General features: G+C 35.7%; 1 pseudogene; it reads right to left on the reverse strand.

Moving 5' to 3' along the window:
• The window catches only part of LOC138385951 (ribosome biogenesis protein NSA2 homolog), a 28,197-nt pseudogene extending 5,426 nt beyond the window's left edge, over positions 1 to 22,771 (reverse strand).
• Positions 22,772 to 24,646: the final 1,875 nt, after the last annotated feature.

The raw sequence follows: 24,646 nt of genomic DNA on the forward strand, positions 1-24,646 counted from the left end.
TGAAAAAAGTTCTGGAAATGGATGGTGGTGATAGTTGCACAACAATGTAAATGCATTAATGCTACTGCACTGTGCACTTAAAAATGGTTAAGGTATTAAATTTCATGTTATGTGTATTTTACCACAATTTTTAAAAATGCAAAAGATCTCATCAGGACTTATGTCCCTTTCTTGAAAAGTAATGGATTTACCTCTGGATTATTCCACTTACTAATTGTATGATCTCAGGCCACACATTCTCTTAATTTAAAAAAAATCTATTATTACCTATATAGTAGTTTTTTGTGTGAGAATTAGTATCTATTGTGAAATGACTTGTAAATGGTAAACTACATTTCAGGAGGGGATAAATGTCTGTGAATGATGCATATGAGTTAAAAATTTACATGAAGTTGTCATCACTTCCAGTGGGCATAAGAGGGGACACATTCGCCATGGACCTAGAATTTGAGCTGAGCTTCAGAGAAGGGCAGAATCCGAAAGGTTGCAGATACAGAGGAGCACTTGAAGCAGAGAGAGAGCATATGTAAAGGGCCTTATGTGTACAAATAAATGTTATATTTGAGCAAATAATCATGTTTGACAGGAGGTTCAGGTGTAAAATTAGATCAACGAGAAGGGGTCAGATTATGAAAAGTCTTAGCTGCCCAGCTAATTTTTTCTATTTTTAGTAGAGACGGGGTCTCACTCTTGCTTAGGCTGGTCTCAAACTCCTGAGCTCAAGCAATCCTCTTGCCTCGGCCTCCCAGAGTGCTAGGATTACAGGCTTCAGCCACTGCGCCCGGCCAACTTCAGTAATTTTTAAGTCACTTTAGGTGATGCCAGTTTACAGCAAAGTCAGGGAACGAAATTTGTAAGGTTTAAATGAGATAATATAAGAGCACCTGGCATGCAGAAGGCACTCAGTAATATCTGTCATTTACTGAATCTAACCCACACTGCACCAGCATTCTATATTCACTGTTTCATTTAACTCTCACCACATCCCTATGAGGTTTCATTATCCTAATTTTACAAAATAGGAAACCAAATCCTAGATTGACTAAGAAACTTGCTCAATGTCACACAGATCATAATTAAGAAACTATGATTCAAACCCAGGTCTGCCAGATTAAAGCCTATACAATTTCAGCACACTGCATTAGGCTACACAAATACTATTTTCCTTTTTTTCTTTCTAGCTTCTCCAATCCGATCTAAACCATTTTATCATAATACTTTTTTTGATTGATTAAGTCACATATAAAGAAAAATTAAATCTGTTATTTTGTGGGGTTTCTATGCATATCTTTTTTAATTTTACTATGCATAACTTTTGTAATTCACATTTTTAGACAAAGAAAACAAGGATTAATTTGTGCAACAGAAAACAATTATGAATGTCTATTGGTATATTATGTTCATTGAACTTAAAATGTGGGTTTTATCCCTTTACCTGTCAGCCAGTTAATGATGAGCAAATTAGAAGCAGTTAGGTTCATGGATTACACCGGAAGTCCAGTTCCAGCCATTTTTTCAGTATGTAACATTTGCTATAAGAGAATCTGCATTTGCTTAAAGCAAACTAATCACCACCATCAGAAAATTAATCACACATGTATACACATTTTATGTACGTATATAATTGTTTCAAAACAGACAAAATTCCTGGCTACAGCATGATTATAATAAGGCCAATAATCACGACTCTGCTCTAACCAGTTGTTAGTGTAGTACTTCCATCTGTGGGTATTGAGGAATCCTGTCAATTTTTATCATGTAGTAAGACACAGTCAAATTATTTCCATAACTTTGGAAGTTACTCATTCCACATATTCTTTATTATTTTTTTTGGCATTTGAGGCTATTTTATTGCTCTGACCAAATGTCTATATCTTGATAGCAAAAACATTTGCTTTCTTCTCATCTTACTTGGTATTTTTGGAAGAACAAATTGACAACTCCCATGAATGATTCTGAGTTAGCATGAGAGCATCTGCTGCAGAATAGCTCTTCCTCTTTTGAAGTTCACTGAGAAGCTAACTTCATCATTTTAAAAGCAAAAGTATTGCCTGATCTGAGGTGACAGTAAAAGGAGTCTGGAGTCAAAGTCTTGACCACTCATGCCCAGAAAACCTTAAATCATCAGTGTTTAGTTGGTAGATGCTAGCAAATGCTACTGACGATAATAATACATGCCCATAAACATCACTCCTGAACTGGCCTACCTTGTATTCACTTACTTATTCGGGTCTTGACATTTTTCTTTGATAATTTAATATCCAAGATGGGTTCTATTTTCAAAAATTTTAAATAGTGGGGAAAGAGGCACACATATGCACTGCATTTGATAATACTTACATTGTTAAAACTGGTAAATAAAATCTTTTCCAGAGGAGTTGTCATTACCTAGTTAGTAATGAGACATGGGTTTATCTCCTCATTGTTCATTCTCTGAATGTTTTTCTCCAATTTTTAGCATTCCTTTAGTGGTCCATTTTTGCTACATGTGTACTTTATTGTCTGATTTTTTAAAAGATGCATCTATCATTAAAGATCTTTGGGAATATGTTCAAAAATGTTAAAATGCTGGGCTTAGTGAAATTACAACAGGCAACATAAGCCAGATTGAGAAATATCTTGCCAAATAGTATTTCTCAGCAAGCCATTTGGAGAGACTAAAATTTTTTTTAAAAAGTAGTTGATACCTTGATAAAAAATATAATTTCTCCCTTTCTCCTTTTCTTAGAATTAGTATTCTTGTATACATATTAATTTCTATATGGCTACAATTCTAAAATATTCCTGGCATTTGTATGTAATTGCATATAAATGTTTGTCTTCAGAGAACCAAAAGGAACTGAGAAGTTCTCAGTGGCATAAATTATCTTTAGAAAATTAATTTAGAATTCTGTTATAACCTTTGGGCTCTGAAACCATGTACTTTTTCTAAAGTAAGTTGAAGGGAGTGCATAATTCTCTTAGTGACCAACCCAATATCTTTCTGAGTCTTCCCTTGAGAGAAAAATATGTGTGAGTGGCTGGTGCCAACCACACTCAGCCTTTGTGACTGCCAGAAAAGAGAAAATCTCTGCCTACTTTGGGGAACATGGTGGGGGTGGGGGGGAGGAGAAACCTGAGGCAGTCAGGGTTAAAAACTGAATTCTGAAGCAAGGAAAGGAGCAACCGATCTGAAATATGAAGAGGGTAGGGAACTTTCCAGGCAAAAGGGAAAGTAGGTATAAAGGACTCTAAGGAAAGATTCCTATACTTGAGGAATGGGCAGTATGTCAGTGTGTTTGCAAGGAAGTGGTAAAGGAAGGAGTGCCACTAGCAAGGGATGTAATGGGCAAGACAGGTCATAGGGGCCTTGTGAGCACGGTAAAGAGGTCAGATTTTATTTTACGTACTGAGTGTTAAGAGGAGCAGTGGCATGATTTAACTTCAGTTTTGGAAAGATTACTCTGACCGCTCAGATTATAAACTAGAAGAGGCAAGACCAATCAAAAAGCTATTAAGAAACAGAAATGACCAAAACTGGCTCAAGAAGACAATTACAGAACAAATCACAAAGGTTAAAGACTGATCATTTGAAAGAGGCACCAGGCACAGGTGGTGTCAGAGATGAATACCTTCTAACCGTTAATGAATATATAATTATTTTCAGTCCACCAATTCTAGTCTGTAGAAAAACATGAAAACCTCCTGAATAAAGTTAGAACAGCCTTAATAAAAAGCCTGATAAGGCTTACAAAAAAAGTTTTATACTTTTTGAAAGGAAGGTAGCTATCAAGATAATCTAACACATCAAGCATTATAGGTGAAAAAATACATAATTCTGCAAATGATTACCATAGATCTGTTTGATAAAATTCATTAGCCATTTCTAAAAAGAAAAAAAAAACCACTAAGAAAATTAGGAATAAAAGTAAACTCCCTTGTGGGTTCCAGGAGTCAGAGGAGGAATTGGTGTGGGCCGGTTCATCTGCTGCTACAAAAAGCTGGTTTCTCCACCTGCCCAGACTGTATTCTACCTGAGGTGCCACCTGGCCATGATGACAAGTCTGCAGCCCTTCGGCACCAATGGAATGCGGCTCAATGTCAAGACCTACTGCTACTGACCTCTACTTCAAGAGCCAGCAGAGTTAGCAGTCTTGCTCACCAACTACTTCTGCTCTGAGGGTTGGTGGTTCAGTCTTCCCAGCCTGGCCATTTGCACCTCCTCAGCCGGGGGCTGGGCATTGTATAGGTCCTTTTGAAGCACCCTCTTTCCTTTTCCTCCCTCTAGCAGAAGGGGGTTTTCAAGGGCTTGGCTAGCCAGAGTTTCTCAAGCTTGGCACTACTGACATTTTGGGCCAAATACTCTGGTGTGGGGAGCTGTTAATCCATCGTAGGAAATTTAACAGCATCCCTGGCCTTTACCCATTAGATGCCTGTACCTCCCACTCTCTCAACATGCTTCTTTTCAGTTGTGACAACTAAAAATATCTCTAGACATTGCCAAATGTCCCCTGACAGACAAAATCACCCTAGTCGAGAAGTGCTAGGCTAGAGGACATGTCATGACTATGTCTGTCATAATTTATGGTTTTATATGACTACATTTACTAATATGTTCTCAGCTGGGGCAGGACAGAAAGGGAAACTACCTGTATTAGTCAGTTCAAGCTGCTATTGAAAAATACCATAGGCTGGGCTCGGTGGCTCATGCGTGTAACCCCAGCACTTTGGGACGCCAAGGCAGGAGCATTGCTTGAGCCCAGGAGTTTGAAACCAACCTGGGCAACATAGTGAAACCTCCTTTCTACAAAGGTTTAGAAAAAAAAGTTAGCTGAGCATGGTGGTGCACACCTGTAGTCCCAGCTACTTGAGAGGTTGAGGCAGGAGGATTGCTTGAGCCCAGGAGTTGGAGGTTGCAGTGAGCTATGAATGTGCCACTGCACTCCAGCCTGGGTAATAGAGTAAGACTCCATCTCTATAAACAAACAAAACAAAACAAAACACCCGTATATTGGGTGGCTTAAACAACAGAAATTTATATTGTCACAGTTCTGGAAGCTAGAAGTCAGAGATCAGGATGCCAGCATGGTTGGATTCTGGTGAGGGCTCCCTTCCTGATTTGCAGACAGCCACCTTCTCACTGTGCCTTCACATAGAGTAGAGGGAGAGAGCTCTGGTATCTCTTCCTCTTTTTATAGAACTAATGCTCTTATAAGGGCATTAGTTTTATCAGACAGTGTTCCACCCTTAGACCTCATTTAACCTTAATCATCTCCTTAAAGGGTCTATCTCCAATACAGTCACATGGGGGTTAGAGCTTCAACATAATGAACTTTGGGGAGACATAATTTAGTCCATAGGACTATCTAAATGAGATTTTTAAAAAATTCTCTACTTAGACTCAACAACTACATTATATTCAGCAGCCATTTTTAATTATATCAGTAACAACACAAGAATTCCTGCTTTTATCACAATTCAACACATTTTAGAGATTGATAAGACTAGAAAATAAAAGAAGCCATTTAAATATAGGAAATAAAAAGATAATACTATCTTTATTTGTAGTTGGTAGATTATGTACTTAGAAAATACAAGATATTCTGCTAAAAATCTATTAGAGTTAATAAGAGAATTTAGTAATGTGGCTGTCGAGATACAAAATTAATAGCTTTTCTTTCTATTAATATTATGCAATTAGAAATTGGAATGGGAAAATATCCCATTCATAAGTACAACAAAAAAGAGAAATTACCCAAAATAAATCTAAGAAGACAGAAATTAGATCCAAATGAAGAAAATAACATTTTATTGAAAGACATAACATAAGACTTGAAAAATGGAGAGATGATCTCTCCTATATTAATACATAAATTTATTGCAGTTCTAATCAGAATCCCAACAGGTTATTTTTTTTCAAACTGGTCAAATATCTCTAAAATTCATATGGAAAAAGAATGTGTAATAACTTTCCAATTAAAAAATTATCAAGGATAGACTTACTTTATCAGATATCCAAATTACTATGAGTCTTCTATGATCAAAACACTATGTGTTAGCATAATAATAGACAAATAGATAATTAGTATACAATGAAATCTAAAATGAATATAATAAATGATGAAGTTGACAGTGTGATTTAATAGAAAAAATATTTTTTCTGTTACATGATGCTAGCATAACTATTTAGCTATCTGAAGAAACATAAAAGTATACTACATTGGCTAAAGATAGTAAGTATAAAAATTATAAGACAAAACTATCAGAAGAAAAATTGAGGCTTTTTAAAAAAAAACCTTGAACATTTTAAATCAAGACAGTAAAGTCTTGAAAACATATATAAAAAACATATTGGTTATATTAAATTAAGACATTTCTATCCAGCAAAGAGAAGCTACTGCCATTGTCCAGGTGAGAGGTGAGATTACCTCAATAGTGAAGGCAGTGGAGATGAAGAGAAATAGATAGACTTAATATATATTTAAAATGTCAATAACAGGATTTTCAAATAGATTTGATGTGGGTTTAAAAGTGAGAAGAAAGTAGGATTGGATCCAGATTTCATGAGATCATTTTTAAGAAAAAATACAAATTTACTCACACTAAATTAAATACAAAAGTATTTCTTTAGAATGAGAAAAGAAGCCAAAACAAACGACAAATTTAAAATACTGCCAAATACTATAAACGTTACCAAATTTTTAAAAAAGACATACTATTTTTAATTAATCAACTGTTTTACATGTTTTGATAGTAAATTCTTTGATACCGTCTTATATGACAATAATTTTATATGATTATTTTCTAAATGAAGAACAGAAAGATAATTCAGTCTTTGAACATGGGTGATCAAAATTAATTTATTTATTTTTCAGAGACAGGGTCTCACTCTGTCACCCAGGGTGGAGTGCAGTGATATAATCATAGCTTGCTACAACCTTGAACACCTGGGCTCAAGTGATCCTATTGCCTCAGCCTCCCAAGTAGCCAGGACTACAGGTGTGCAACACCAGGCCTGACTAATTTTTTAAAATTTTTATAGAGACAGGGTCTCACTAGGTTGCCCAGGCTGGTCTTGAACTCCTGGGCTAAAGTGATCCTCCTGCCTTGGCCTCCCAAAGTGCTAGAATTATAGGCCACTGTGCCTGGCAAAAATTTATTTTTTTGTTACTGAGAACTGGAAACATAAAACATGTGACATCACACATAGATGCACTATTAGAAGTACAGCTGTTAAGTTTGTGGTCTACATATAAAAATTTTGACAAATTCTGTTTTATACAATTTTCACCAATTGTATTGGTGACAAGATAACTTCTATTTTGACTAGGCACCATTATGTCTCCAATAATCCAACACTGAGTTAAATAAATGCTCTATCATTTAGCTAAATAAATGCTAAATATTACATGCCTGAAATTGGAAGACTTTTCCACAGATTAACTTCTGGCTCCCTAAACTTTAAGTTTTATTTCTCTTCTCTACATAGTACTGAGTGAGATTGGTCATGCTCATTCTGTAAGGCAACCATAGGCCCTGAACCTTTGTGTAACAAAGCTGGATGAGTCAGCATGGTGGGGAGTTAGGAACTTTCCCTGAAGCCACCCTATATAAGAATCATTAGCAATAATTTAACAACATACAGAAGTGTCTGTGGACAGCATAAGTTTGTCCCACTAAATCCAAACTAAAATTATCCCTAACACACTTCCTCTTAGCTAGATCTCAAAAGTACCCGGAGCAATGACCTAAATGGGAATGTGATGGAGGGGAAGCCATAGAAAAAAGAAGTACAGTCTTAACTAATTACAGTTAAAATATGCAACTTTTGCAAATTTTTCAAAAACATGTGACCATGTGAATACGTTTAAGTTCCAGGGTCCTGCAAGTGACAGACACTGAAACTTAAGTTTCATTAATTCTTGGTAAATTCACTTCTGGTTGATAGAGGAAAGAGTAATATTTTATTCCCAGGTTTCTGGCTTGAATAACTCAAATCAAACTCTTATTTGAGATTCACACCATTTACCTAGAAAACCAGGTGTCTGGCTAGTACCACAAAAGAGAATCCTGCCACAACAAGCTGCCTGATCCAGGAAACTTTTTCTCTGTGGGCCAGAGATTCCCTTTCTCTATATAGAGGCACCAGACAGCATGGTCTGGGCAAACATTTTCTGCCCCTTCAGGCAGCACCATCACTGGCATGAGATAAACCAAACAGATAAAAATAATACCATTAAAACCTTGAAAATTAAATTTTCATTGGAACCACAATCCACAAAAGTAAGCCAGGATATATGTGTGCTAAACCTAAACAGAGTGAATGGCTGCTAAAAAAAAGATTTAAATAGGATCCAGATTATCCTAATATAATAGCCAAATTCCAGATTGCAATAAAAAACAATCACCTATTATACCAAGAGCTAGGAAAATTACAACTTGAATGAAAAAGACAATTAACTGACACCAACACCAACTTGAATCAGATACTGGAATTAATTGACAAGGATTTTAAGCAGCCATCACAAAAATGTTTCAAAATAATCACAAACTCTGTTGAAACACAGGAAACAATGTAAAATCACAGAAAAGAAACAGAAGTTATAAAGAAGAGAATGGCATGGAAAATATAAAACTGAAAATAAAATAATAGAAATAAAAACTTCCTGGAGTCTCAATAGTAGAGTGGAGATGACAGAGATTGAATCAATGAACTTAAGGACAGATCAATAGAATCTACCCAATATGAACAACAGAAAGACAATAGACAGAGGGGAAAACAAACCACTGAAAAGACACTCAGGGAAATTGGGGACAATAATGAAAAATTCAACATTTGTATTACTGGATTCACAGAAGAAGAAAAGGAAAAATGGACTGAAAGAATGTTTGAAGAAATAATGGTTAACCTTACAAATTTGGTTAAAAAATGAAAACAAAAAAACTACAGATTTAAGAAGCTGAGCAACCCCCAAATAGGACAAACTCAAAGTAATTCATGCCAAGACATATCATAATTAAGCTTCTGAAAACTAAAGACAAAAAAAAAAAAAAAAAAACCTTGAAAGCAGCCAGAGAGGAACAACACATTACCTACAGCAGAGCACCAATTTGAATGACAGTGGATTTCTTATCTGAAATCATGTTGGCCAGAAGGACTTGACATAACATTTTCATGCCCTGAAAGAAAATAGTTGTCAATATCAAATTTTATATCCACCAAAGCTATCCTTCAGGAATGAAGGGAAAATGAAAACATTCACAGATGAAACAAAACCAAAAGAATTTGTGGCTAGCAAACCTACTCTTCAAGAATGGCTAAAGAATTTTCTTAAAACAGAATAAAAAAAAATGATGAATCAGTTTTGAGCATCAGGAAAAAAAGAAAGAACAATGGAAAGAACAGAGATATGGATACATGTAATAGATTATCCCCCTTATGAGTTTTGTAAATTATATTTGATGATTGAAGTAAATATTATGTAGTATCATCTTATACCCAAGACAATGCTATATTGAAGTGGAGAAGGTAAAGAGAACTAAATAGAAGAAAGGTTTTTACACATCACTTAAATGTTGATATAAGTAGACTGTTACAAGTCACATAGGTATTTTTAATACCCAGATCAATCACTATGAAAACTATACAAAGAGATACACTAAAAAGCACTATAAATTAATCAGGATAGACTACTAAAAATGTTTAAGTAGTCTGTAGGAAGTCATAAAAGAGAACTAGAGGAATGTGAGCCACAGGCAACAAATAGACAACAAATGGCAAATTAACCTATATGCAAGTGGGCTACATATGCCAATTAAAAGTGGATAAAAATATAACCCAGTTATTTGCTGTTTTTAAGAAACTGACTTAAAATTCAACAACAAAGGTTGAAAGTAAAAGGCTGAAAAATATACCAGTCAAATATTAATTTTAAAAAAGCAGGAGTGGCTATATTAATATCACATAAAGCAGACTTCAGAGCAAAGAATATTACTAGAGGCACAGAAGCACATTCATAACAATAAAAGGATCAATCCACCAGAAAGGCAAAACAATCCTAATGTATATATAACAAACAGCAGAACCTCAAAAATACATGAAACAGAAATCAAAACAGCTGAAAAAGCAATAGATAAATTCATATTTAGAGTTGGATCTTTAATACTCCATCTCAGCAAGCAATAGAGTAAACAGAAAAACAGCAAGGAGATAGAAGATCTGAACAACACAATTAACCAACAGAAAATTGACATCTATATAATACTTTGCCCAACAACAGAAAAATGGACATTTTTTCAAGCATCCGTGGAACATTTACCAAAATAGACCATATCCTGAGCCATAAAACAAAGCTCAACAAATTTAAAATCATACAAAATGTGTTCTCTGACCCTATGAAATCAAACTAGAAATCAATAAAAGAAAAGATAAGAGGAAAATCTCCAAAAACCTGAAAATTAAATACCATCTTACATAGTCACTTAGCACTGCCAAACAAACCTACCCCAATTCTCTAGTAAACTTAGTTTTCCATTTCCTATGTGGATAATTTGAAATATCCAACATCCTCTTCCTCCCACCTTGCTCTAAGCTAATAACATCCCTGCATATTTTATACAAAAATAGTTTCACTCCAATAAGATAAGATAGCCCATCAACCTACTTGCACACATATTGGCCTTCCTTCTAGTTATAAGAGAAAGGGCACTGTTCCTGTCTTAACCCAACCTCTCCACTTACCCTGTTTTTTTGAAGGACATTTTGCTACTGTATTTGCTTTCTTTACTGCATTATTAATTTCTCCCTTTCTGCTGGCTCCTCCCTCTCCAAATTCAAGCATGCTTTGAGATTACCCAGCAAAACAAACAACCAACCAAAAAAGCAGCCAAACAAAAACTTTCCTTTTGCCTATATCTGTGCTCTCCTTCAGAGAAAAAATGGTACATTGCCTATATTCACTGTCTCTACTTCTTCATCTCCCATTTCCTCCTCAAAATCATTCTAATTGGACATTTCTCCATACCTCTCTGATAAAATGGACCTTATCTACTCAGTGATGTCATTTTGCTAATGCAAATGGTCACTTCTCTAAGATCATCTTACGTTAGTTCTTAATGTCTGACATGATGCATTATTCCCTCCTTCTTGACACAGATTCTTCAACTAGTTTCCAGGATATCATACATCCCTGACTTTTCTCTCATCTCTTTGGCTGCTTTACCTCAAACTTCTTCACCTGCTCCCCCAGAACTCTAAATGTTTTGGAGACCCAAGTTCCTCTCCTTGGCGCCTTCCTCACCTCTGTGATCTCATGTGGGCAACTTCAGCTGGTCCCAGGGCTTCAAGTACCCTTTTTTGCAGATAACCCAAATTTCTATCTCTAGCCTAGCCTTTTCTTTTGAGCTCCAAGCTCCTATATTCTACTTGATATTTCAGTTAGGATGGGATGTCCAGTAGAAAACTTTAAAAACAAGCGTAGCTAAATGTTAGTTTTTAACTGTTCCAAAGTCTTCCACCTCCCACTAAACATATTTACTGTCTACCTAGTTACTCAAAATAAATTATAGGTTTTGGAATCCTTGATTCTTCTTTCTCTCAACCTATATCCAATCCACTAGTAAATATTGTTGGTTCTACTTGCAGTATTTCTTGAATCTGTCCTATTCCTACCATCTCCACACCTGTACCTTAGTCCACACCACCTACTCATCTCGCATTCACTTAGCAATTGACTTTCTGAATTCACTTAAACCTGAAACATAGCTGGAAGGCAATTTTAAAACAGTTATACCTTAAACTTCTTCGGGGTCCCATATTGTATATAAGTTTTTGTTTTTAATTTGGATCTTAAAAGATATTTTAGGGAGAAACTACCTCAGATGTCATTTTAGACTGGCAATGTCTGAACTCAACAATTCAAAAAGGCAAAAAGCAGAAAGAGGAATGGACAACCAATGGTGAATTTAAAATACTTGCACGAGTCTTCAAGACTAATTTAAGGTATAAACTCTCATGGAGCTAAAGTGTGTGTAAAATAATAAGGCAAAAAGAAGGGGATTTAAAAAGTTATACTAATGAGCAAGAAAAACGAACAGGAAGGGGTAGGCCCTCTGCTTGAGACAGATGGTGATAACAGACGACAAAAACAAAGCAAGACCACTCGTTCATGTTCTGCCTGTCTTCTGCATCAAAGAAAATGCTGTCTATATTGGAGAGCATAGAGCAAGCGGGTTTAGGAGGGAACTGATGTTGAAGATGGAACATCAAGTGCCCTGGCTCACATGAACTCCACTGCAGGGTTGGAGCGAACCGGGGAATGAGGCTTTTGAATCAGCAAAGTGTTACCACTGAAGAATGGTGGCAAAACGGATAGGTGGCCGCAGGACTGGAGAAAAGCAAATACAATACAAATTTTTAACAAGGGAAAAAGGTAAATTCTGCACGTATAGATCAGCGAGACTGACATTAATCCCTGTGCAAAATTATAGAATGGATTATTAAAATGGATGGTTTTTCAAGCAGTATAAAATGAAAACATGCAAATTCTTACAAAGGGAAGTGGTATTTATTCACCAAGACCCAGCATGGGCTCCTTAAAATTAAGCTGTACCAAACTAACCTCACTTGCTTTTGGGTAGGTTAACTACTACTGTTAAGAAGAGCTAATATTTCCTAAGCATTTTTTTGATGTTAGACTCTAGGTTAAGTGCTTTACATGCATTTTCTCATTTAATCTTAGGTAGTATTTCTCCCCATTTTAGAGCCGAGGAACTGTTTAGATCAGTAACTAGCCCAATACCACACAGCTAAAAATGGGGAAACATTTATTTCAGCACAGGTAGCCACATTTCAGAATCCACAGTCTTAATCTCTATGCTATAATGCCACCAACAAGTACAGAATGGATAAATTCTAAGAATGTTACCGAAACATAGTAGTAAGATAGAAAAAGGTGAACTAAACAATGGTACACTTAGGGTGGTCCATAAATGATAGAATGGCCATTTTCAAAGAGTAGTGATTGTCATTGTCTATTTAGAGAGATCTGTAGTGATCTTATCTCAGAACCTCATTCTTTCTTTCTTTCTTTCTTTTTTTTTTTTTTTTTTATGAGACAGACTCTCACTCACTCTGTCACCTGGGCTAGAGTTCAGTGGCATCATCATAGCTCACAGCAACCTCAAACTCCTGGGCTCAAGCAATCCTACTGCCTCAGCCTCCTGAGTAGCTGGAACTACAGGTGCAAACCACTATGCCTGGCTAGTTTTTTCTATTTTTTTGTAGAAACAGGGGTGGGGGGGGGGTTGTTCTCATTCTTGCTGAAGCTGTTCTCAAACTCCTGGCCTCAAGCAATCCTCCCTCCTGGCCTCCCAAAGTGCTGGGAATACAGGCGTGAGCCACTGCACCCGGCCCAGAACCTCATTCTTGACTTATCATTGGTTAACATTTTCATAAAAAATTGGGCAAAATACATAAATGACGTGTTACCAAATTTGTGAGTGGCCTAAAATCTGCTTAGCTAGTATCTGATGACAGAATAGGATTCCCAAAAGACCTTAGCACATATGGAATAAAATAAGATGCAGCTTATTAGGAATAAATGTAAAAGCTATTGCTTAGGGTTTTCGAAATCAACCTAACATCACATGGAGAAAAACTGAGAGCTAATAACAGTTCACATTGTCAGGGCAGACTCAGGGATACCACTGGCCCATGGCAAAACATTTCACCAGGGCAAAAAAGTTAAATACAGAAGCTAAATACTAGGTCCTTGGACTGACACTTGATTGAAAGTCTCCAAGGTCACAGGTGCAGAAAACAATGCTAATGGTTAAGTCCAGAGAGTTAAAGCAGGGGAAAATGCTAGAGAACAAGCAACCGGGAAGCCTAGTATTTGTAAGAATTTAACGTAGGAAAGAGAGAACAAGGCTCAGAAAAATCAAACTCTTTTACTCTTTCTTTTCTCACACATACACTATCTTTTCTCTCCCCTTGTACATGTGTAGCGGAGGGCCTCCTGTCACTGAGGGTTTTCCTTACCTGTATGTACTATAAGCAGGCCCTCAAGTGGCTTTTGTAGCACATAGTATTTTTTAATTAATTTTTTTATTTTAATGTTTTTTAAAAATAAAATACTTTTAGTTTTTTTTAAAAAAATTGTTTCACATGTGTAATATTTTAGAAGATTTTAGGCTGAAATATACATGTGTCCCCTGCACTTAAGGGAAGCCCACTTTCAGTGTCTCATAGCCACACTGCACTGAAGCTTGCTTTTTGTATCGTTCCTGTAGGTGTTTTGGGAAGTGTGTATAGCAGCTCAACGGAGCTTTGAATCATGTGAAAAATATATTTGGTAGAAATATCAGTAAAGATTGTGATGCAGCTACCAAATAAGCTAAGGTGACGATACTAAGTTAGCAAAATTATAATATATAGAAAGAGGAACCCATTATCTCTTTTTATATACACTTGAGTCCACACACGGACTAACACTTGGTTCTGACACTTTAAGAGGATGATAGACACACTTGTCTTTCTGGAGGAAACCTGGGCCGCGAGGCAATTTGGAATCATGTAATATAAGAAACTCTTGAAGAAATTGGCATGTTTCTTCTTTCCTGGAGAAGATATTCATCACTATTTATCAAACTGTAAAAGTGATTGGAGTAATAGTAGCTTAAAAGATCAAATGGAAAAATGTGAATTTTACTGGTGGGGATGTAGTGTAGTAGCTGAAAACACAGGTTCTGGAGTGAGACTTCCCAGATGTCTAGCCTAGGTCTGCTACTTACTAGCTATTTAGCCTTACACAAGTTACTTAACTGCTCTGTGCCATAGTTTCTCCATCTTTAAAATGGTCAAAGAAATAGTACATGTCCTTAGGATTAAATGAATCAAGCTGAGAAACACAGAGACCATCAGTTGGCACATGTTAAGCAGTGGCTGCATTTTAGTTATTAATAAAGCAAAATAGAAATTCTTCTCTTGTTGGATAATAGTAAACTAATGATTAGACTTGTGTTGGTGGTTCAATGAGGAAAGAAAGTGATGGGGAAAGAAAGAGAATAATGGTTGTTTCTGAGAATTTGAGTTTGTTTGTGCACATCATGGAATAAATCTAGCTGAAGAAAATGCATTACGATTACTAGAATTAGGAAATCTTAAAATATCTAGTAAGTCTCTATAACCCAGCAAGATCAAACACAAACTGATTGCTATTTGATTTTAAGAAATTGGATTGTCAAGAAGATAAGTAACCTACCAAGCCTGGGCAAATTTCTTGGGCTTTGCATAAAAAGCCAAGATAATAAAACCTATTGAGAATATCCTATCAAAATTACTATGAAAGTTACCTCTCACTTTACTATGAGCAGAGGTGGTATATTAGAATAAATTATAGTATCTATGGATCATCTATAATACAAAAATGTGTATATACAAGTGAAAGTGCTATTATAAAGTATATTTTATTATATTTCTTGGCAACTGACATTTCATGTTCACTGTGTACTTTGTTCTAAATCTTCTTCTCCCAAATGCCACATTTTAGAAATAGGAGCTTTTTATTCAACTAAGGTAATAGTTGTCTTCAAATAAGTGAAGTTTTTTGTATAGAAGAGTAATTGGATTTTAAGTAAGGTTTTAGAAGTCAAAACATGAACAAAAATTAGGATGACAATGGATTTTAATTGTATCCTGGATATTTTGGGTATCATGTTAGAAGACTCTGGGTTTTAGAATCTCCTGATTCCTTCATTCCTTTAACAAATTTTTATTGAATATGTGCCTACCCCTTTTCTAAGGCCCGAGGAAAGAGTAGCAACAAGGCCAACAACGTCCCTGCTCTCATACAGCTCACCTTCTTATGAGGAGACACAATAAATAAACAAACAAGAAAAATGCCAGGGAGTGTTAAGTGTTCATATAGAATTAAATAGGGTAGAAAGTAGGAAAAGACCAGATGGCTGCCTTGGATTGAGTGGCCAGGGAGGCCTCTCTAAAAAGCTGATATCTCAACTGAGACATGAATGATTATAAGGAGCCAGGATTATGAGGATCTAGAGGGAAAAAAAATATTCCAAGAAAAGAGAACAGCTAGTACAAAGATCCTAAGGTGAGAGAGAAGGCAAGTTTGGCTGAAAGATTGTGGACAGGGTGGATAATGTTTACAGGAAGTTCAGAGATGCAGAGTCCAGATCACCCGTGACTTTTAAGGAGAAGGTAAGAACTTTAGATTTTAGCTATGATCAGAAGCCAGCCATTTAGTACGTTTTAAGCAGAGGAGTGACATGATCTGATTTATATTTTAAATAAGTTATTCTTGCTATTACATGGAAAATAAATTATAGGAAGCAAGAGTGCAAGCAGAGAAAGCAACGGAAAGGTTATGGCAATGAACTAGGCAAGTAATGAGGTGACTTAGAGGGAGGTAGTAGTAATGAAGATAAAGAGAAATGGTCAGATTTGGGGTAGATTTTGGAGTTAGAGATGACAGAACCTAGGGGTAGATTAGAAAAAGAAAGAGTTATATTAGGGCTGTATTCTAACTCTTTGACCTGAGAAACCTAATAGAAGAGGTATCATTTCTGATATCTGATATCACTTAAGAGAACAGGGCCAAGTTATGGAGCCCATGAGTACTCCAGCATTTAGAGCTTGGGTAGTGGAAGAGCAAGAGCCAGACTAAGAAGGATCAGCCAGTGAGTTAGGAGCAAAGTTAGGAGACAAGGCTACCCAGGAGGCCAGGAGAAGAAATCATTTCAAGAAGGAAGACTTGGTCAACTGTGTCAAATGGTGCTGAGAAATGAGATAAGATAAGAACAAACTAGACACTATTGGATTTGGCAGTGGAGTAGGGGGCACTGGAGCTCACTTGGAATAAGTTGAGAGAATGTGACATGAGGAAAGAAAGAGCTCAGCTACTGACAGCAGAAATTGCCTCTGGGCAATGTGAATGTTCGCGCCCCCTGAAACTGGGCAGGTCTATGCGTGATATCAGAGGACCTCAATGAAAGGTTTATGATGGCTTAAAAAGGCATAAAATGATGGGGTTTGTGCATTTGTTTGTGAGTTGGAAAAGATGACCTTGGAAATACCTATCACACAATGATGTTCTAGGATCCTTTTATTCTACAGTGTTTGATATTGCTCTCTTGCTTGCCTAAATTATCAGTACTATGTCTCCTACATGATCCCTCTGCAACCTTATCAAGGATAGATAAATTATTTTCATTAGTCTTTATACAATGCTGGAAATAGCTCTTGAATTTTTATTACTTTCTCAGTAGACTTTTAGATTGGCAAAAATTGATCTTATTCAACTGTCTTGCAATGTGGATAAGACAATTATGGCTCTGAGAAGTGAAATGATTAGTCAGGTATAAAATTCAAAGATAATAGCAAAGCTAGGACTAGAACCCAGGTCTTCTAGTTTCATCTGTCATCATCTTATTACTTCTCCATTTTTGGTTTGTATCTATTTTTTATACTATCTGCTTATAATGAGAACTTTCAAAGTTGAACTACTTAAAATAGAAAACCAAAAAACAAACAAAAGCTAGAAATGCCTGAAATTTTCAGCATCAGAGAATTGGTGAAGTTCTTATTTCAGGAATAAGCTGAGGCATTCATTCCTCCAGCTCCCTGGAATATTGGCAGCTGACACACCATTTTTGTCAGATCCATTGTAACTTAGTCTTGAACCATACAGCTTAGAAATAGGTGAGGTTGTTAGGAATGTATTGCTCATATTAATGCAATTGCTCTGTATCTAGTTTTCTGGTGTTCTATATTCATAGAAGGAAACATCCTTAATCTCTCAGAGACATGGATATGTTACATACTACATGTTTACATATTATTAACATGTTGCATATTGGACAGTAGTAGTTATTATAAATTCCTGGATGAACATCAGAGTCACTTGGAGAGTTATTTAAAAGCAATATTTTGTCATGAGTATTATAGAAAAAATATTTTATTCAGTAATTTTTGAATACCTAATATTTTTACTTAGCTCAAATTTCAAAAGGTACAAAGGATTATGTGGAAAAATCTCTCTCCCACTCCTATCTGCCAACACACAGTTCTTCCCTCCAGGGGCAAAACCAATATTATCAGCTATTTGTGTAATCGTCCAGAAATATTTCATGCATATATAAGCAAATACCTATGTTCATTCTTCTTTTTAACAGCACCAGTAAAATATGATATATGCTCTTGCATTTTTCACTTAATAAAATATCTTGAAGATTGTCCTCTATACATTTTCAAAAAGAAGCTCCTTATTCTTTTTTGCATATGTGTTGTATATTTTTATATGAATACATTGCACATTGTTTAGTTTACTTGGAAAGTTTTAAAAATACATGTTCCTGGGACCTCTGGTAAACCTACAGAATAAAAATCTATGGCCCACCGTCTGGGAATACGTGTTTTTATTATAATAAGCTCCCTGGTGACTGTTATCCAGCCAGCCCAGCATCTGTCTGCAGATTGGTTTTGGGGACTCATCATTCTAGGTTAACTATTCTGAATATCACTATTTTCAGCTGAGCTTTACACGGAGGCTATAAAGCACACAGGTCACATTTTCTGGGAGGAACCTGACTTATTGTTAGTACATGTTTCTGACTGAAAGGAAGGACATAATCTTTATTGTTTGATTTATACGACATTTTTCAGAATAAAAAAGATAATTCTTCTTGTAGATTGCTGCTAGTAGAGTTGTCACCTATTGATTTGCCCTGAATCACAGTCAGCTGAAATGATTCTCAACGAGCCTCGACTTGTGCCTCACCGAACTCCCCCGGCAGCCACGTCTCCCCTGACGCTCCGCACTTCTCCAGCGGGAGCTGGAGCACAGCAATAATGACGGCCAAAGTTTTTATAACACAGAAAGGCCACTGTGGAGATTCTGATCAAATCCTCTATGGAAGCCTTTGGAGAAAAACTGATTTTGATTCTCCAAGAAAGCTGTAAAAATCTCCTAGGTCATCAGTACATTTATTCAGTCAAGAGAAAATGACTGATTTTTATCAAATAGAAGAATCAAAAGGCAAATGCCAATACAGCTGTATCTTCTCTCACTTTTCTCTTACCGATATATAACATGTTTTTTTCCCCTCTTCTAGAAGCTTGTGGTATGGGACAGAAATTAGCCAATGGTATCTTTCTTAAAGGCCCTAACCATTGAATTACGTGACTATGTTTTTTTGATTTTTTTTTTTTTTGGCAATATTTTTGAGAAGATGTGGATTTTTGACCATACACTTTGCCTAAGAAAATGAAAATGTAAAATTAGTTAAAAATAAATACATAGGATCGTTTCAATTTGGGATAAGTTTAAAATGTTTGTGATTCTGTTTACATAGACTCCCTCTTCCCATCCATTCCTAAGTTGAACCTCTCATTCTTTAATATTTGCCTCCCTTCAGATTTATCAGGCTCGTTATCAATGGGAAGGCAAAAGTAAAATGGTTCATAAGCTAAATTTGCCTTCAGGCTTTAGAAGATTTAGAACCCTGCTCTAATTGATATGTTGTTTTCATTTGAGCAATTTGAAAGAAACCAATTGTTTAAAACAACTGAAAAGATATCATGTTACTTATTGCTTTGGATGCTAATCTTTCATGGATTCTCATCATCTTAATGATAGCAACCTTTGAGATGGATTTAATGGAAGCAAGAAAGGAACTAACATGTATTGACTACATTCTACATATATTACTTAAACAGGTTATATAAAGTGATGTCCTTATTTTATAGAGGAAAAGGTTGAGGCTCAAAAAGGTGAAATAACATTCCCAAATCACACACCTAGTGAATGGCATAGCTAGGACTGGAAACTAGTCCAAATACTATGCTTGATCTACAAAATCATGTTCACTATCTAGACAAATTATGTAATTTAGAGACACATTTACAAGAGGAAAATAGTCAACATATTTAGATAAAAACCTATTCAATATTTTATTGTGAATCCCCAAACTGGATAATTGAGGTGATTCAATTTCCTAGGGAAGTATTTCCATGGCTGAATGGATAATTATTGAACCAATTGTGCTATCTGATCATTCAGATCATGTGCTATTGAGGATAGGGACTTTTCTAGATATAATACTATACATAAATTGTGCATTGTTGAGTGTGCTTTTAGAATAGTTTTATCTATGACTGAGTATAACAGCTTCTTGAGGGAGTTTCCAAGTAAAGAAGTGATTTGTACCTTTGTTGTTGTTAATGTGTAGTTAGTCCTACAGTAAATTTAATCCAACATTTATAATTGTGTAGATTTAAACCTTAGCTTAAAATATAGATCACTGACACACTATGTAGTGCTTCTTAACATCATCTCACAGAAAAAAATTAGCCACAGTAAGATTAAGGAGGTTGCTTACCTGTTTTGAACTTCTCTGAGTTCTGGAATGTTGATGGAGGTTTTACCCAGCTTATGTATCTATACTTAGCAAAACATTAGACTTTCATGAAAACAAGAAAAAAATTGTTTTTAAAGGATTGAACCCACAGTATTTAGTGAGAGTAGTCTCTATACTTAATTTAGTTACAAATATATTTATGCACATATATGTATATTATATGTCATACATATGTATATGTGTTACACAGTAGGCATTGCTATCACCTTCCAGCCCTTAGTTAGGCAAATGAAACATCTATGCTGTGGTTTGGTCTGGATTCTTCCATATTTTGCCTATCTTCTTTTTAATATCTCCCCTTCTTGCCTTAACTAGATGGGACTTTAGAGCCTTTATTCTGGTTACCTATTTATGCATTTATAAAAAGTTCCCTCCGAGTGCAGTGTTTTTAATTTTGATATATTTTAACATACTTAAAAATTATAGCATCTAATATAAGAAATACTCTTGTACCCAACTCCTGGATTCACTCCACTACAGCATCATGTGGTCAAATAAGCTTGAAAAATTAGGATTGACTTACTACATTGTTAAAATACAATTATACAATATTAAGCGATATGTAAATTCTCTTTCTCAAAATTCTGGTTTCCAATGTATTCCTTGGCAGGGAGTTGTGGCTCCTTATTGATTTTCTTTCCTTTTTTTTCCAGTTCATGAATGTTAAATTAAATTTTTTTTTTTTTGTGGTCCAATAAAACTTTATTACAGAAACAGGTTGTTTGCCAATATTTTAATCCAGTAATAATTACTCAGGGTGAGCACTAGGATTAACACTGAAACTTTCCTTTCTCTGATTGTTTTCCTAAGTAGGCTGAACATCTAGCTGGGAGAATAATTCAGTCTCTTTGAAGGGCTTTTACAAAGAAAGATGTATCTTCAATTTTATTTTTCCCTGCAGGTAGGGACAGAATTTAGTTTGGGGTCACATTACTACTAATGGTGTCAACATAAATTAAGCTACTTTTATATTAAATTCCCTTTCTTTTTCCAATGATAGCATATTGAATGTTTTCAAAAGCATTAAGTTACTTTCTTACTAAATTGGAATTGACTCTGTCGATAAATAGTCCTTCTCAAGTTTTCTAACTTGTCAGAAAGAAGGGTTTGAGGCCTAGCAGTGCCAGGGATATAGTATATCACTTGCTAAATGAGTAAAATATGAATTTGTGTGGAAAATGAAGATTCTAATATGCTTAAGTCAGAATTCACTGAAAACATTCTCTTATGAAAATTCTTTTTCATTTCAAACCTCTTATGAAGCTGAAGACAAGATTCCTGACAGTAGTGGAAAAAGTACTAAGTAACTCTTATTAATAAAACAACAAAAATATCTTTTGACCTATTTTGTATATCAATTTTAAGGATTTAAGGAGGTTGGCCAGGCATGGTGGCTCATATGTGCCTCACTCTGGGAGGCTGAGGCAGGAGGATTGCTTGAGGCCAGGAGTTTGAGACCAGCGTGGGCAATGTAGCAAGATACCTCATCTCCACAAAAAATAAAAAAAATTAGCTGGGCCTGGTGGAGCATGCCCATAGTCCAAGCTACTCAGGAGGCTGATCATTTGAGCCCAGGCGTTTGAGGTTACAGTGAGCTATTATTGCACCACTGCACTCTTGCCTGGGTAACAGAGCAAGATCCCATCTCTAAAAAAAAAAAATAAAAATTCAGGAAATTGTAATGGACTTTATCCAGTTTAACAAGGAGAACTAATATTTAAGTCACTGCACTCTTTCAAGGACTTACCATTGGCCTAATGAATCTTTCATATTTAGGTGGTTTTCTTGTAAAGCCATCTCCAACAAAGCAGACTTTAGTAACCATCCTCTTCCATTCCTTTTTCTTTCTCTTTCCTGTTCGAATAACTTTTAATACTTCTGTTTCTCCCTGGGCACGAACTTTGGGCAGAGGGACTTCCCATTTTCCCGCTTTCTCTTTTCGTTTTTGTTTAATCATATTGGAAAGTACTTTGGCTCGGGACTGTCCTTCTCTGTCCAGCAGATAGGCAGGTACTGCTCCCTGTGGAGTCTTTTCATCATTCTTTTGTTTGGTGTTTCTCTTTTCATGCATCTTGATAGTCTTTTTCATTTGTATTTTCTCAGCATGGCGCTGCTTATGGTAGAGCTTAGCCTTCAGACCAATCATCTTCTTTGCCTTCTTCGACCGTTCATGAGCCTCTCGACTTTCCTTTTTTCCTCTTTTTCTCATGGTAATCCAAACGATACCCATAGCGTTTACGGTGTAATTCAATATATTCATTTTGTGGCATGGTGACGGCCGCAGAGCCGCCGGTCGCAACCTCTCGGGCACGAAGAAGCTCTCAATCTTCGGGACTCAGAGATCCACGAGCCAACTTAGTGCAGGCTGCGACAGGAAAAGGTCACCCTTTAAAAGCTAAATTAAATTTTATATGAAATTATAGCATCTCAGGCCTCAACTCCAATTTCTGTCCTTTTATTCCAATTCCCTCAAGTAATATAAATTCAAAATATGATTTTATTATCATTTTAGATTAAAGTCACAGGACTTTTTCATCTTCTTTCCTTCCAACTATTTTTTATTTATTTTTTGACATTTAAATTTTATTTTTAATTTATCATAATATATGCACATAGTTTAGGAAATCAAATAGTCTAAAACATTTATAACAAAAATAGTGGCTCTATGGTTCACCCCCCCTCCTCCCCAGAGTGCTATACTCATATGTATACAGCTCTGTATTTATGAATGACATTGTGAATGACAGCCATATATCATTATCTTCCCCCTTCTTTTTTTCAACTCATTTTTCATCTTATATTTCAGAAAGTTTCAAACATTTATAACAGTAATAGGAATCGTCAAATTAACCCCCATGTACCCATCACCCAAATTTAACAATTACTAACTCAGGGCCAATCTTGTTGCATTGAAATTCTTGCTCATTTTCTCTTCTCAGGACTTATTTATTTTTCTATTTTAAAAACTACGGTTGAAGTAGAATATACATAAGGAAATGTACACATATCCAAGTACACTGCTCACTGAATTTTCACATAGTGAACATACCCATGAAATCGGTACCTAGATCAACAAAAAGAACATTAGGGGCCTCTGAGGGTTTTACTCATGCTCTGTTCCAGTCACTGACCCTCCAGGAGTAACCTTCTTATGACTTTTAACAGTGTAGGTTTGTTTCCTCTGGTTTTGTACATTATATAAGTAGAATCACACAGTATGTACTTTTTATGCTTGATTTCTTTCACTCAATATTATATTTCTGATATTCATTCTTTTTGTTGTCTGTTGTAAGTTGTTCTTATCATGACTATTTAGTATTGCATTATGTTAAGTACACCACGGTTTATTTAGTCATCCTACTGTCGGGCATTTCAGTAAGGTCCACTTTTTAGCTATTTCAAATAGCATGGCTATGAACAAGAGAAAATGTTTTTGGTGATCATGTTTGCATTTTTATTGGGTACAGACCAGGGGTGGGGAACCTGTGGCTTTAAAGCCATATGTGGCCTTCTAGGTCCTTAAGTGAGGCCGTTTGAGTACAAATTTTACAGAACAAATCCTTTTATTTGTATTAATACATTTTTGTTCATCTTTTATATTTTTATTTTATTCTTAAAATGAATGTATTTAAAATATCAAAGAATAAAATAAGTTTCAACGAAATAATCCTCCCAGATTGACTGGCACAATTAGAACATTAGTTATAGCCATAAGGGCTAAATTGATGGCTGCTATGCTCATGATTTAGTTCTAACTTCCCCACCTGACTGGTGCCAGTACCACACAAGCCTGGTTGGTGAGAGTTTACGGACGTTGAGTTCACCAGTCTGTTATCAGCTTTTGACAACAGTGTACTGTGTTTCTGTTTGAAGTGGAATTTGTGAATAGTTGCACAGCTCAACAGTATTTTTTAATTCTGTCTGCTTAACAGCTTATCATGTCAAAGAAGACCAAGAGAACACTGAAGGAAGAAAACAGAAGATTGGGAATTGCAATATTGTTTCTGCTAAAGATAAGATGATTTGTTTGCTTCGTGATACTGCATTAAAGAAATTCAATGCTCATCAACATTACAACAATCATAAGGACCACAAATATTTTAAATTAGAGGGAGAGATTTGAAAGGTTATATTTCAGAAATTAAAAGATAAAATGCAAAAGCAAAGATAATTCTTTCAAGTAGCAATAAGACCTGGAAATAATGCCACTGAAGCAACTTATAAAGTA

Source organism: Eulemur rufifrons, chromosome 7 (genome assembly GCF_041146395.1).
Source record: "Eulemur rufifrons isolate Redbay chromosome 7, OSU_ERuf_1, whole genome shotgun sequence".
In the NCBI taxonomy this organism is placed as follows: Eukaryota; Metazoa; Chordata; class Mammalia; order Primates; family Lemuridae; genus Eulemur; species Eulemur rufifrons.